Source organism: Saimiri boliviensis, chromosome 3 (genome assembly GCF_048565385.1).
Source record: "Saimiri boliviensis isolate mSaiBol1 chromosome 3, mSaiBol1.pri, whole genome shotgun sequence".
In the NCBI taxonomy this organism is placed as follows: Eukaryota; Metazoa; Chordata; class Mammalia; order Primates; family Cebidae; genus Saimiri; species Saimiri boliviensis.
The window spans coordinates 50,722,427-50,737,909 of NC_133451.1; the positions used below are offsets into that span (position 1 = coordinate 50,722,427).

At 40.2% G+C, this 15,483-nt stretch overlaps 1 pseudogene; it reads right to left on the reverse strand.

Moving 5' to 3' along the window:
• Positions 1-321: 321 nt before the first annotated feature.
• LOC101036013 (peroxiredoxin-6 pseudogene) lies at positions 322-874 on the reverse strand (annotated as a pseudogene).
• Positions 875-15,483: the final 14,609 nt, after the last annotated feature.

The following is a 15,483-nucleotide window of genomic DNA, read 5'->3' on the forward strand; positions in this document are numbered from 1 at the left end:
CCTGAGTAGCTGGAAGTATAGGCACACACCACCACACCCAGCTAATGTTTGTATTTTAGTGGAGACGGGATTTCACTATGTTGGCCAGGATGGTCTCCATCTCTTGATCTTGTTATCTGCCCTCCTTGGCCTCCCAAAGTGCTGGGATTATAGGTGTGAGCCACCGCACCCAGCTATAGTGCCATTTCCGTTTAATAAGCCAGTAGTATAGCAACCTAAAAACCTTGGCTGTGATGACACCAGGATATTTTATGGAATTGCTGCAGGAAAACATGACTGGCAGCTGACATCTGGCTCACAGCACCAACTTCTCCAAGAGACTTAAGGCTGGAGTGTGTAGCGGAGGTATTTCTTGCCAGATGGGAGCTCTTTGGTGAAGACTCCTTTCAGGCAGCTTTTTGGCTTCCTCTTCCGGGATGGTCGGAAGGACCATCACACCAACCCCATCCTTCCAATCAACTGGGGTGATAACCCTCTTTTCTGTGTCAGCTGGAGAGAGATAACTACCCTGAGAGTCACATCAAAGTTTCTGCCAGTGGCAGCTGGGTAAAAGATAGACAGCTTTAGCTTCTTATCAGCACCAAAAACAACCACGTGAGCTGTCGCAGGCATGCCCTTTTCATCCTTCTCTGCTGGATGCAGCACGCACAACAGGATGGCAAAGTCCTGATTCTTATCATTGATGATGGGAAAAAGGTAACTTTTCTGTAGGCTCTTCACCATCGTAAGCACTGATATCCTTGCTCTAAGCAAGATGGTCCTCAACCCTATCTACTGAAAAGTCTCCCAGAAAGTTGCAGAAACGGAAGCAGCTGACGGTGGTATTGGCCTCAAAGTTGGGAGCTACATCCCTGAGAGGCAGACCTCTGCACATGGTGGTAGCCATGAGGAGGGAGCACAGCTCAAACAGCAACCAACCAGGTGGTTCTTGCAAAGAAGCTAGAATTTTTTATTCTATTTCTGTGGAGAATGTTCGTCAGCATTTATTTATTTATTTATTTATTTATTTATTTATTTATTTTTCTGTGCCTAGCTTATTTCTTTTTTTTTTTAATTTTTGTGGATACACAGTGTGTATATATATTTATGGGTTATATGAACTATTTTGATACAGGTATGAAAGCATAATAATTATATCAGGGTAGATAGAGTACTCATCACCTCAAGCATTTATCTTTTGTGTTACAAAATATCCAGTCATACTCTTTTAGTAATTTTTAAGTGAACGATTGAATTATTTTTTACTGTATTTTCCCTGTTGTGCTAGTAAATGCCGGGCATTATTTATTCTTTCTAAATATTTTTTGTGCCCATTAACCATTCCTCCTTCCCTCCCACCAAACCCCACTAACTTTCCCAGCTTCTGGTAATCATTGTTCTACTCATTATCTCCATGAGTTCAATTGTTTTAATTTTTAGCTCCCACAGATAAGTGGAACATGCAATGTTTGTCTTTCTGTCCCTGGCTTATTTCACTTAGCATAATGATCTCCGGATCAATCCATGTTGTGGCAAATGACAGGATCTCATTCTTTTTTACAGCTGACTAGCATTCTATTGCATATATATATATCACATTTCCTTTATTCATTTGTCTGCTGATGGACACTTAGGTCGCTTCCAAATTTTGGCTATTGTGAATACTACTGCAATAATCACGGAAGTGCAGATATCTCTTTGATACACTGATTTCCTTTCTTTTGGGTGTATACCTAGGAGTAGGATTGGTGGATCATATGGCAGCTCTATTATTTATTTATTTATTTTTGAGAACCCTCCAAACTGTTCTCCGTAGTGGTTGTACTAATTTACATTCCCACCAACAGTGTCCAAGGGTTCCCTTTTCTCCACATTCTCGCCAGCATTTGTTATTACCTGTCTTTTGGATATAAGCCATTTTAATCGGGGTGAGATGATATCTCATTGTAGTTTTCTTTTGCATTTCTCTGATAATCAGTGATGTTGAGCACCTTTTCATATACCTGTCTGCCCTTTGAATGTCTTCTTTTGAGAAATGTCTACTCAGATCTTTTGCCCATTTTTTAATTGGATTATTAGATGTTTTTCCTATAGAGTTATTTGAGCTCCTTATATACTCTGTTATTAATTCCTTGTCAGATGGGTAGCTTACAAATAATTCCTCCCATTCTGTGGGTTGTCTTGTCACTTTGTTAATTGTTTCCTTTGCTGTGCAGAAGTTTTTAACTTGACGTGATCCCATTTGTTCATTTTTGCTTTAGTTGTCTGTGCCCATGGGGCATTGCTCAAGAAATCTTTGACCATTCCAGTGTCCTAGAGAGTTTTACCCACTGTTCTTTTATTAATTTCGTAGTTTAGGTCTTAGATGTAAGTCTTAAATAGGAAATTGGAATTTCCTTAAATAGGAAATTGGAATAGGAATTAGAAATTCCTCTACATGCTATTAACACTGCACATATTGCCACTGTTACTTATTTCCTGATCATTTGCATTTTGCCCCTGTGAATTGCCAGTTCATATGTATTGTCCACTTTTAAATCGGACTGATTTTTGTGTCATTTTATGAAAGTTTTTTGTACATTACAGATACAAACCCTTCTTCTAACAAATGAGTTCCAAATGTATTTACTTTTGGTCATTGAAGTTTTGATTTTTGTTATGGTATCTTCTCAACAGAAGTTTTGAATATTTATGTTGTCAGATCAATATTTTTCCTTCATTTGTTTCTGAGGTTCTTGGCTTGCTTAAGGAATTTGCTTTGATTTCAAACTGATATAAATGTTCCTCTGGATTTTATTCCAATATTGTAATAGTGTTATGAAGACATCATTTTATACATGTAGATTTTTAATTCATTGTATATAGTATAAACCAAGTAAAGATCTAATTTTATTGCCTCATTCAAATTCTAGGTCTGCTATTTAACAGCTGTGTGACATTGGACCAGTTACCAAACCACCCTGTGTTTTAGTGTTTTCATTTGTAAATGGGAATAATAATAGTATCTATCTCACAGGGTTGCTATGAAGATTGAATTAATATATGAAAAACCCTTCGAATAGTACCAGGCATATAGTAAGTGCTAATTAAATGCTAGCTATTAGCTGACTGAATCTTCTTTTTTTTTTTTTAAGAAAAAAAGAATAATAAGAAAAAGAATAAAGAAGAGGAAGAAAGAGGAAGAGGAAGAGGGAGAGAGAATGGGGGTATTGCTTTATTGCCCAGGCTAGAATGCAGTCTAAATATGGGTATGCCTATAATTGTCCTTAATAATGGAGACATAGAAGAAAATGAGGGAAGAGAATAACAAACAAGGAGCCAACCAACATTTCGTTTAAACTTCTAAGTTAATGTGACATGGTACTGATAAGAGTGTATATTTTGTGTATTTAAAGTGGAGTAGCTGACCCAATCTTGATACCATTCATTAAAGAAATTTTTTTCTATCAATAATGCCCCTTTTAGCAATATAAAGTTGGCATATATACCTGGGTCTGTTCCAGACTCTATTGTGTTCCATGATGTATATATGAATACCATACTGTTTTATTATTAGATTTATCGTACGCTTTAAAATCTAGGAAGAAAAAAATCACTGTCCCTAATCCTTTTTCAAAACTTTTTCGGCAATTTCTCATCTATATAAACTTTAAGATAATCTTATCCCACAATATTCAGATATATAAATTTTTAATGACTTAAAAATAATTTTGGATGGAGGAAGGAAAACAAATTATCAGCTCCACTTTGTCCAAAGGGAGCAAGTGCCAAACTTAGTACAAAACTAGCATCAAAAGTAGAGATTTAAATTTGCCATCATCCTTTCGAAGCCACTCACAGCTTTTGTCCTGAGGATGCAAACTCCAGAAGCTGTGGGAAAAGGGAGAAATTGTCTCATTCATTCATTCATTCGTCCATTTGAACAAATACTACTATTTTGCTAGTCACTCTTCCATTATGGAAATCTAAATGTTTGCACTGTGAGAGGACATACAGGCAAAACAAGCCACTTAAAGGCAGCTATTTCATCAGATTGCTCTGAATCTGGACAACTGTTAGCTTCTCCCTAACTCTTATCCATGGGATACAACACAAGGATCCTTGTATGTTTACTTTAAACTGTGTTTGGCACATATGCTTTCTAGGATAAAATAGTTTATCTGGATTTGCAAAATCATTTCCTGTCGTTCCAAGATCAAGCACCATCTTGACTTGTAAACACGTACTCTTCTGTCCGCACAAGCAGCTTAGAGGGCACCAATTCACGTTTCCCTTCCGATCGTGACCAGGAAGAAGCCCAATAAATATTTCAAACATAAAAGGATTGTTATAACAAAGGGGTCTTAAAATCCTCCTGGGTTATCTGAACAGCTTTCCGTTTCATTTTGTTTTCACCCCTATCCCCTTGAAATTAGAAGAGATTTTTCTCAGAATGAAATACAAGTGTATGTACACAAAGACGGAGATTAGAAAAGAAAACAAATAACAACAACAATGAAAAAAAGTGGGGATCTCCTAAAGGAAGGTATAGATATTAAGGGGGAGAGAAATATTATGTCAGGAAGACAATCTGACCACAGGCCAGCCTTGGTAATCCTATTCAGGGTGCTACTCCTGACAGCGAGCGATTCCTGCCTCAATAACAACTCCATATATTTGTGTTATAAACACAAACCTATCAGAGCATGCATTACATACACCTTACCATGACATGGCAGATGGTGCCTGGCTTCCAAGATAAGCTCTATGGAGAGTGAGGATGAAGGGACAAAAGAAGGTGAGAGACCCAGGAAAAAAAAGGAAAAAAACACTTCCCTTAATCTTTCGTTGTTACCAAAGTGATCCTTGATGAAAGAAGCATCAGTCTTACTTTTCTGCCTTTCCATAGATTGAAATTGGAGGCTAAATATCATCAAAAGATGACTTTCTTGGAGGATATAGATTCCTAGAAGCCTCAAGCCAAAAGCCCAAAGCAAACAACAGTGGATACATTGGTTAGGCATAATTGCAAGTCACTTTTCCACCTTTATTTCTTCAAAGTCACTCACAATGAGTGCCACACTGAATGATCTCAAAGAGTCTTTATTCTTTGACTCTTACACAGACTAAAGAAGGCAAGTGATAACCCCCTGGAAATTGTGCAGAAGTCTTGCAAGCCCAAGGTAATTTATAAGAAGTTTACATTCACAAAAAATACAACTCCACAGTGGAGTAGTTAGCTAACTTAGGGATAACAGTATCTGACCCAAATGCAGCAAATTACATTACAATAAAAGCAACGAAACACTGAATCAAGTCATCAGGTGAAAAGTATATATTATGAACAACTTTGGGCTCGGTTCTGTGACAGGCACTAAGTGGAGAAGTATAAGAATAAGCCCCACAACTTCACTACTCTACGACTAGTTTTCTAGTTAGAATAATACACGGGCAATAAATTCGAGTAATATGAGGCAATATATGATTACACTTTTACAACTATGCAGAGACCATGCATGCAGTTAGACTTCCAGTAAGGGAGAAAATGGTTCTTTGGATTTCATTGTGATGAATTATAATGTAGAACTCAAGCTATAGGATCAGTTCTTCAAATGTATAAATTATTCTAATTAAATACTTCTTTTTTTTGAAATACAACTTTGGGCTTTTTCCTCCTCCAAGCTCTATGATGTAGTTGTTTGAGGAGGAATTTTCTCTCTTTAGAGTTCTCAAGTTTATGTATATATTGAATATATTTAACTTTATTTATTTGAAAATAATGTGACCTCAAATAAAGTAAATAATAAAATCAGATTTTCCTTGCTGCATAAAGTGAGTCTTAGCTTGAACCATGAAACACCCTTTTAAACCATTTAATAGTGTTTAATTACAGCTCTAAATAATAATGAATTCGATGTAGGAAACAGCATGAAAACAAAGCCAATTCATCATTACACAGATGGGTTTTCCATCCTAAAAAATGGGAGGTTGACAGGCAATCACCGAAAACAAAGTGAACCACTGGAGATGTGTCACTAATATATCACCAAACCTCTCAATGCTATTGATAAAATTAGAGGGAAGGTTCATGTTATCCAGATCAGTTGTCCACACTGACAAAATCAGATAGACAACTCCTTGTGATAGAAATCATTCAATAAATTAATAATGAAATTGCGCTAAGTAATTATTCAACTCTCCATTTGGGGTATACTATAAATTATTAGGTGAATCAGATAGCTGGTGGAGGAATAAATTTGAAATTCATTTAATAATTGCTAATGTTTACACCATATTTGATCATACATAAAGAGCTTTCACTCATGGAAAGTGCCTCATTTGGCCACGCCAGGTGGTTCATGCCTGTAATTCTAGCACTTTGGGAGGCCCAGGCAGGTGGATCACCTGAGGTCGGAAGTTTAAGACCAGCCTGGCCAACATGGCAAAACCCTGTCTCTACTAAAAATATGAAAATTAGCCAGGCGTGATGGTGCATGCCTGTAATCTCAGCGATTCCAGAGGCTGAGGCAGGAGAATCGCTTGAACCCAGGAGGCAGAGATTGCAGTGAGCTTAGATCATGTCATTACACTCCAGCCTGGGCAACAGAGGGAAACTCTGCCTCAAAAAGAAGAAAGAGAAGAAAAGAAAAAGGAAAGGAAAGGAAGAAAAGAAATTGCCTCATTTGCCTCTAAACAGAACTCTGGGAGGTAGCTAAAGGGTAACTGTCAGCCTTACTCTATTTTTTTCTTCTTCTTTTTTTTTTTCTGTGTACTCCCCTATAAGCACCTTCACTTTAAAGAGGAAGAAACTGCCTCAAAGAGGTTCAACGATTCTACTCATATGAGGTAACCCCACAACTGAGTCTGTCTGTCCTGACACTACCACGAACTCCGGCTAAGTGAGTCGCAAAAGCCACCCTCCGATTTCACACGTTGTGCTTGGGTGATGGTTGAGTGAAGGATCTCAGCGGACCCGCAGTGCCTCTGCATGAAACCTTTGTACTTCAAATAACCACTGCCAACAGCTTTGTAGACGGCCTTCCTCCCTCCACCTTTCCAGTGGGAAAGAGCCTCCCCTTAATCACTTCTCGCCCAGATTCTGTAACTTCCCGTTACTTTTTTGGTTAATAAAATCTAATTTCAGTTAGCTCCCTTCCTTCCTAGAGCAGGTAGTCTGGGGTGACACTGGGTTTGGAGTTGGGGCGCTCGGCCAGGGGGCGGTCTCCTTCCCAGGGCCGTCAGGGCTGCGAGCGGCTGTGACCTCCCGGAGGCCTCGACAGAGAGCCCGGGATCCGGCAGCCGGGGATCCTCCGCTCCTGCACCCCGGCCCGGGATGGGTCCCCGCTCCCCGCCTCTCCCGGCGGGGCCACGCTGTCACTCCGCCTCCTTCTCCTCTCTGGTCCCGCTGGCTCTCGGAGCTCCGCGCATACACTATCTTCCAACTGGGGCGGAGATGCCAGTCTCGCTTGCTCTCAGACGCCCACGAAGTTGAGACTGCATTGTTCTGAAGATTCACTATCCCTCGTTTAGGGAGAAGCACCAACCAGTGCCCCCAGGCCCACCGGCTTTCCCGTCCCCCCACTGTAGCCTTGACCCAGGCGGGCGTCTGTGTCTTATCTGGGGCCCGCCCTGGGGCTCCGTGTCGTACCTGCATCATTTTTGAACTCAGTGCTGATGTCTACTTCCCGCACAACCAGCACTACCCGGTAACCTCTGAGGTAGGAAAAAAAAATCTCAGAAGGTGTCCACAGGACAACCATATGGCAGCACGTGTGAATATGAACGTTGGCTTAGGTAGAGGGCTTTCTTCTGTCGTTTGTCATTTTAGCTTTATTTCTCGGTCTAGCGAGTGCATTGCACAAAAGAGGCTCTCAAGAAGTTGTTGCTTGTTTTCTAGTAAACGCAAGTCTCTTCTAGGTCAGTTTGGTAAAGCCTGTTTTTAAAGAACATGACATAACTTCAACCTCTCTCTTTTTTGAATCCTACATTTTTGTATACCTCTCACTGTGGATTTAAAGCAGCCCTTACAATAGTCAGTAAGCGTTTCCCGCTTTCTAAGGTAAAAATTAATTGCATCAGATATTATTTAAAGTTAAGATAATCTAAACCATAAGTTCCGGGGTGTGGATGCAGTTATTGTTTTGCTTTGTTTTTAGTGTTTTGTAAAGATAAGGTCTTGCTCGCTATGTTGCCCAAGCCATTCTTGAATTCCTGGCCTCAGGCAATCCTCCCACCTCAGCCTCTCAAAGTGCTTGTATGATCAGCATTAGCCACCATGCCCTACTGAATACCGTCTTACTCAAGTGTCAAAGTCATAAGAGCTATTAAAACATATTGGAATAATAGCGTCATAACCTTCCACCCACCCCCGTAGTCCTTGCTGTGTGCCAGGCTCTGTTCTGAACGCTGTAGGAATGTAACTGAATTATACAGGTTGTCTCACAGCAGGATTTGACTCCAGGATGAGTGCTCTTAACCACCGCAAAATATCGTCTCTCTGACTTTATGATTCTGGAGAATACGAAAATAATAACTTACATGAATTTCCATGATATCAGTCATAAATTACCAACATTTTTTAAAGCACTACTTTTGATACAGCCACTGTGTAACATCTTTAAAAGCAGTATGTCATTTTATCTCAAATTCTACCTCTCCCCGACCCACCCAAGAAGCAGATATGGAAACTGCTGCTCCATTTAACAGATGTGAACACTGCAACTCAGAGACATTCGGCTTCTTGGCCAAGGTCATGACATTAGTAAGTGGCAAAGCCAGGTATGCAAATCCAGGTAAACCTGACACCAAAGTCTGTGCTCTAAACCATGTCACTTTGGGTTCTGTCAAAGTGAACTGAATTAGGTCTGAACACAACCCCATGTTTAGTCGCCTGGCACAATCGTGATGCTATATCAAATCAGAGCTTGCAAACTGATGGCTCCCGGGCTTCCAGCCTCTCTGAGACGTGCTGGAGACCTGGCAGCAAAGGGCCCATGCTGCACCAGCAACACACGTGCCTCAGCTGGGGCTCAACAGTGCCAGTTCATTTCAGGCATGCAGGCACTCAGCTCCCAACCAGTCCACTTCACCCAACTGTGCCAGTGGCCCCCACAGGCATTTGAGTTTTTGCTCCCCATCCTGGAAATGTTCAGATCAGTGTTGTGTCTCCTCTGACCGTGGCAAACTGGTACCGATTTTGAAATAAATTTATGCCAGTTGAGTAGGGGTTTCCTACAGCGTAAAGCTAGACATCTTGAGTAGGGGAATTCCAATTTCAATGCCCTTCTGGCTTTAGGCCAACTTTAGATTTTGCAATCCCACATCAAAGTCTATGACATGGCTCCTGGTGACAGATGTGTGGCACTAGCTCTGCTCACTGGGGAAAATAATCTGTCTGACATAGCGCTAAAGTCAACCTCTGTGTGCCATTCACCATCTCAGCCGTCTCATTTCTCTCTCTGTAGATTACCACTGCATATCTAAGCTTTTCAAGTTTTCTCTTTCCCTCAGGACCTAGAGGGTCCCTGGAGGGTAAAGACTGTCTGCAAAGTCAGTGTGATTCATGTTTTAGTTTCTGAAAAGAGAAATTTGGCATCCACAGCGCTGAAGATAAGAAACGGGATGTGTAGTATGAAGACAAAAGAGGCAGAAGGGACACCTATTCGTCACAAAACAGAGATACAGCTGAACATGATAAGGTTGGACAGATAGCGGATTTGCAAAGGAGCGTTGGCTATCTGAACACCATGTGCTTGTCAGAAATACATTTGGGAAGGAAGAGAAAGAATAATATAATTTCTGTTCCTAACATACCTTGGAGCCCAGCCAATAAGAAAACAATCTCATCACTGAGATATTTTTCTTTCTTCAACACCATGAAAATTCATGAAATATTATAACATTTTATTTCTCCAGGCTATACATTTGTGTATTGATAGATTCTTCTTTTCTGGTGACATGGTTTGAATTTTGTCCCCTCCAAATCTTGTGTTGAAATAGGACTCCCAATGGTGGAGGTGGGACCTGGCAGGAGGTGATTGGATCATGGGGGTGGATTCCTCATGAATAGTTTAGTTCCATCTCTTTGGTGATAAATGAGTTCTGACTTGGTTAGTTCGTGCTAGATCTGATTGTTTAAAAGGGTCTAGAACCTACCCCCCTACCCCGACCCCCTACTCTGTTTCTGCCATGCAATGCAATGACTTAACCCTTTGCCTTCCACCATAAATCTAAGTTTCCTGCGCCTTATCGGAAGCAGACACTGGCACTACACTTTCTGGATACCCTGCAGGACTATGAGCTAATTAAACCTCTTTTCTTTATGAATGACCAAGACTCCGATATTTCTTTAAAGCAGTGCAAGAATGGATGGACACACCTGGGTATAGAATACTTAGATTTTAGATTCGTGGAGATTGAAAAACTCAAACTGACTTGAACAACAACAACAAAAAAGAGTTTATTTGTTCATAGAACAGACATTTAATTTAGCTTCAGGCGTGATTGCATCCAGATATTCATATGGAGCTACCAGGAGTTAGTATTCATCTCCTGGCTCTTATTTCCTATATATTGGCTTTGTTCTCTGGCAGGCTATCCTGTGGTGGCAAGATGGCCTTCAGCAGCCCTAGATACACATTCTGCCGGGTTATCAATCCCAGCAGAAAGAAATGATGTCTCTGAAGAATTTGAGCAAAATCCTTAGGACCGTCTCTCTTTGATCTGGCATTGGTCATGGACTTATCCCAGAATCTGTTACTGTGGCCAGAGGGATGTGCTGATGTGATGCTCTCATTGATCTGATTGGAGTTGAGTCCAATCAAAAGCCAAGGGGTAGGGCCATCACCATCCAAATCATAATATCAATGTCAGAGAGATGTGATTTTTAAGACAGAGAAAAAGAGAGGGGGAGGATTCTGTATGCAGAGGAAGGGCAATGGGCAAGCCAAACCACAGATACTCCTCAGACCTTGAGGTAGAGGGGAGGATGAGCTTTCATTAGTCAACTTTTTTCCTAGTCCTTTTGAAAAAGGGTTCAGTATTGAGTTCCTTAGCTTCTGGGTCCAACTCACAAATAAACCAGAAGAGTAAAAATTATTATTTTCATTGGATCACCACACCAAATACAATCAAACAGGAACCAATATATCAGCAAAGGAACTCTTTTCATGACATTCGCTGACCAGCCTTAGTGACCTAATAGTTATCTCCAGGTAATATTAAGCATCAAAATGTTATTTACCCAGACACCCACATATTAATTCTCAGGCTCCCACATTGTTGGTATAGAGCCAACTCTTAATTATTGGCGAATGCAGAATATGGAAACTAGGGATCAAGCCTAAGCTTTCATTTTAGCCAACAGATTCGGACTCTTTCCCAGATAAACCTTTACCCCAGCTGTAGCAAGCAACAACACTGGCTAATTTAACTTTCACATCTGGCAGAACAGCTCCCACACATACCTAGATAGAGATGTGGGTCATACACTCCTCAACTCACTTCACAGAGTCTGATGAATTCATATCAATTCATACCAAGTGCAAAAGGGGAGCATTTTTATCATTTTGGCAAAAAGATTCAATTAAACAAGAATTCAAAAAGAAGCCAATGGTGAAAATCAAATCCAAAGTTGACATTTTCAACTTAATTCCTTCCCGCCCTACCCCCATCTAAAAGGTAGCCAAGACCCCTCAACCGTCTTCCCCACCAAAACATAAAATTTCTTCTTTCTCATACATTCTTAATCATTCTGTAAGTTTCTTTAACTACCTAAGCATAAATCTTCAGGGAAAAACTGTAGATGAGAAATGGAAAAAGTTGAAGATAGAACCTTGAAGGTAGGAAGGGTAACGGAGTCAGCTCAGGAAAATAAGGAGTGATTAGAGAAGCTGTGGGAGATGCCGAGGGGTTTTTACAATAGAAGCCAAGTTAGAAGGGGCTGGCCAGTGGTGTCCTGCTTAGGGGTCAGTTTTATTTCATCTTAAGCTGTTCTTACGCCATCCGCTCCAACGGCTAAATAACTTTCTTTTATTCACTGGAAGCTTGCTCCATGTTCTCTTTTGGAAATCTTCATATGGACCACACCTTGGGCTCAGCTTGATCACTAGCTACATGTCCAGTCTTGAAGGTGGCTTGTGCCACTGCCACTGCTACCTGCTAATGTATATCCAGGCCTCCCATGTGCCAGGTACAGTGTCAAGCATCATGCATGAATTATTTGGTTTAATTTTTGAAATAAGCCTTCAGAATAGGACATTTTTATTACTCCTATTTTCCAGATGAGGAAATTTGGCTTAAAGTGATAAAGTGTCTTGTCCAAGGTTAACCCATTAGTAAGTAGCAGAGCAATGGTGTGTCATAAAAAATGGAGGGAAGGAAGAAGAAACCTAGGAAATTCACACATTTTTCTGTTCTATTGTTGCATAACCAGACTGTGTTTGTTTATTTATTTATTTATTTATTTATTTATTTATTTTTTGAGACGGAGTTTCGCTCTTGTTGCCCAGGCTGGAGTGCAATGGCGCGATCTCGGCTCACCGCAACCTCTGCCTCCTGGGTTCAGGCAATTCTCCTGCCTCAGCCTCCTGAGTAGCTGGGATTACAGGCACGCGCCACCATGCCCAGCTAATTTTTTGTATTTTTAGTAGAGACGGGGTTTCACCGTGTTGACCAAGATGGTCTCGATCTCTTGACCTCGTGATCCACCCGCCTCGGCCTCCCACAGACTGTGTTTATATTTAAGTAAAGCTATGATTCTTTTTTTTTTTTTTAATTTTTTTATTTTATTGCATTTTAGGCTTGGTGAGAAGATATAGGTTATACTCTTTCATGTAAAGCATGCTAAAACACACCAAATAATTAAAATTACGGAAACCATTTTTTAAGATCAACACATTCTAGTAACACTGAGCTCCAAGAATACTTGGGTTTGGTTTGGTTTGGTTTGGTTCGCTTTCCTTAGGAGCATAATTTCCTCTTTTGATGAGAGAGAGCCCTACAGTGGTGACTTTCTTGGTGGTTTAGTCTTAAATTCTGGCTCCCAAGAATAAAACACACAAAAGAAAACCCATGGTGATTACAAAACTAACAGCTAGCATGCAGCAGAATTCACACAGGATGTGGAGTCAGGCTGAGTTGGGATTTTATGCACTGGTTAGCTGTGGGATTCAAGACAAGTCCTTAACCTCTACAGGTTATGAGGACGATCACAATACATATGCTCACAGGATCGCCATCAAAGTTAAATATGGTGGTAAATAGGAAGATAGGTCTGACATCTAGGAGATGCTCAAAAAAGGTATTTAATTGAAATTGTAAATACACCTATTCTTTGACCCAGCAATCCCACTTCTAGGATATAACTACTCAGAAATGAAACAACTACTCAGAAGGGAATCCACAAGTAAATAAAGGTACACGTACCAAGATATTCTTTAAGCATTGAAATAGCAAAGAAGAAAAAATTAGAATGGCTGACTAAACAGTGGTCCACCCATGGCAGTGGCTGCGAGTGTGGGTGATGGAACCCAATTGTGTGGGCAATGGAGCTGAATTGTGTGGGGGACAGAGCCAAATGACCTGAGTTGGGATCCTGGCTGCATTGATGTTATATGATTCTGGGCTAATTACTCAACCTCTTAAGACCTCAGTGTCTTACCTCTGTAAAATGCAAATGATAAAAGTGGTTACCACACAAATTGTTGTGAAGATTTAAGTGAGTTCATACTTGTAAGGTACTTAGAAGAATAAGTAGTACATAATAAACTTTGCTGAATGCCGGCAATCTTGTCATTATTTTTAAGTTTAATTTTTAATTTTTTAACTTAATTTTTGCTTCATCAAGTTACACTTTACATACTCACCAACTCCGGGTATATAGTTTGACAAATTTTTTGATTTCTGCAGTTTTGTAACCATCAATTAAGAATTTTTCTATCACCCTGAAAAGTTTTCTCGTGCCCTTTTGCAGAGTATTTCCTTCTCCGTTCTCAGGGAACCATTGATCTGCTTGTAGTTTTGGCTTTTCTAGTTTTGGATGGAATCATACATATGTAAACTTTTATGCTTGAATTCCATTGTGCATAGCTTTTTAAAAAAAATTTTATTATACTTCAAGTTCTGGGGTATATGTGCAGAATGTACAGGTTTGTTACAAGGGTGTACACCTGCCATGATGGTTTGCTACATCTATCCCTCTTCATCTCCTAATTCTATCCTTCCCCTAGCCCCTCATCGCCCACAACAGGCCCTAGTGTGTTAAGTTCCCTCCCTGTATCCATGTGTTCTCATTGTTCAACACCCACTTATGAGTGAGAATATGCAGTGTTTGGTTGTTTGGTTTTCTGTTCTTGTCTTCTCTTCTGCTTCTTGTTCTGTTTTCTGTTCTTGTGTCTGAAAATGATGGTTTCAAGATTCATCCATGTCCCTGCAAATGATATGAACTCATCCTTTTTTTATAGGTACATAGTATTTCATGGTATATATGTGCCACATTTTCTTTAGTCTTTCATTGATGGGCATTTGGATTGGTTTCAAGTCTTTGCTATTGTGAACAGTGCCACAGTAAACACACATGTGCATGTGTCTTCATAATAGAATGACTAATAATCCTTTGAGTATATACCCAGTAATGGGATTGCTGGGGTCAAATGGTATTTCTGGTTCTAGATCCTTAAGGAATCACCACACTGTCTTCCATAATGGTTGAACTAATTTACACTCCCACCAACAATGTAAAAGCGCTTCTGTTTCTCCACATCCTCTCCAGCACCTGTTGTCTCCTGATTTTTTAATGATCACCATTCTAACTGGCATGAGATGGTATCTCAGTGTGATTTTGATTTGCATTTCTCCAAGGACCAGTGAGACAGAGTATTGCTCTGTCGCCCAGGCTGGAGTGCAGTGGCATGATTGTGGCTCACTGCCACCTCCTCCTCCTGGGTTCAAGCGATTCGCATGCCTCAGTCTCCCAAATATCTGGGATTATAGGTGAATGCCACCATGCCCAGCCATCGCACACAGCTTTTGAGTCGCCAACATCATTATGTGTATTTATGCTTTGTTCCTTTTAATTACTGAGTAGTACACCATCACATGAATATACCACAAGTTGCTTTTCCATTCATGAGTTCATGAACATTCAACTTGTTTTCATTTTTTTGCTCTGAATATTCACATACATGGCTTTTGTGTGGACATGTTTTTCTTTCTCTGGGATAAACAGCTAGAAGTGGGATAGGTGGGTCATATGTTAAGTGTCTGTTTAACTTTATAGTAAACTGCTAATGTTTTCCAAAGTGGCTGTACCATTTCACATTTGTGTGTTTCTCATTCCACTTCACAGTTGCAGTTTATTATATTGTCATCATTTACTTGATTTGGGAGCCATTTAAATGCACCATGACTTGCCTAGCCTGATCAGTAGTGTCCCTGAGTCACAGGTAGTTTCCACATGAGCCCCAATATGAATGCTGCCTTGTTTTCAATCACACATGCATGCAGCTTAAACTTGTATTAAAAAGG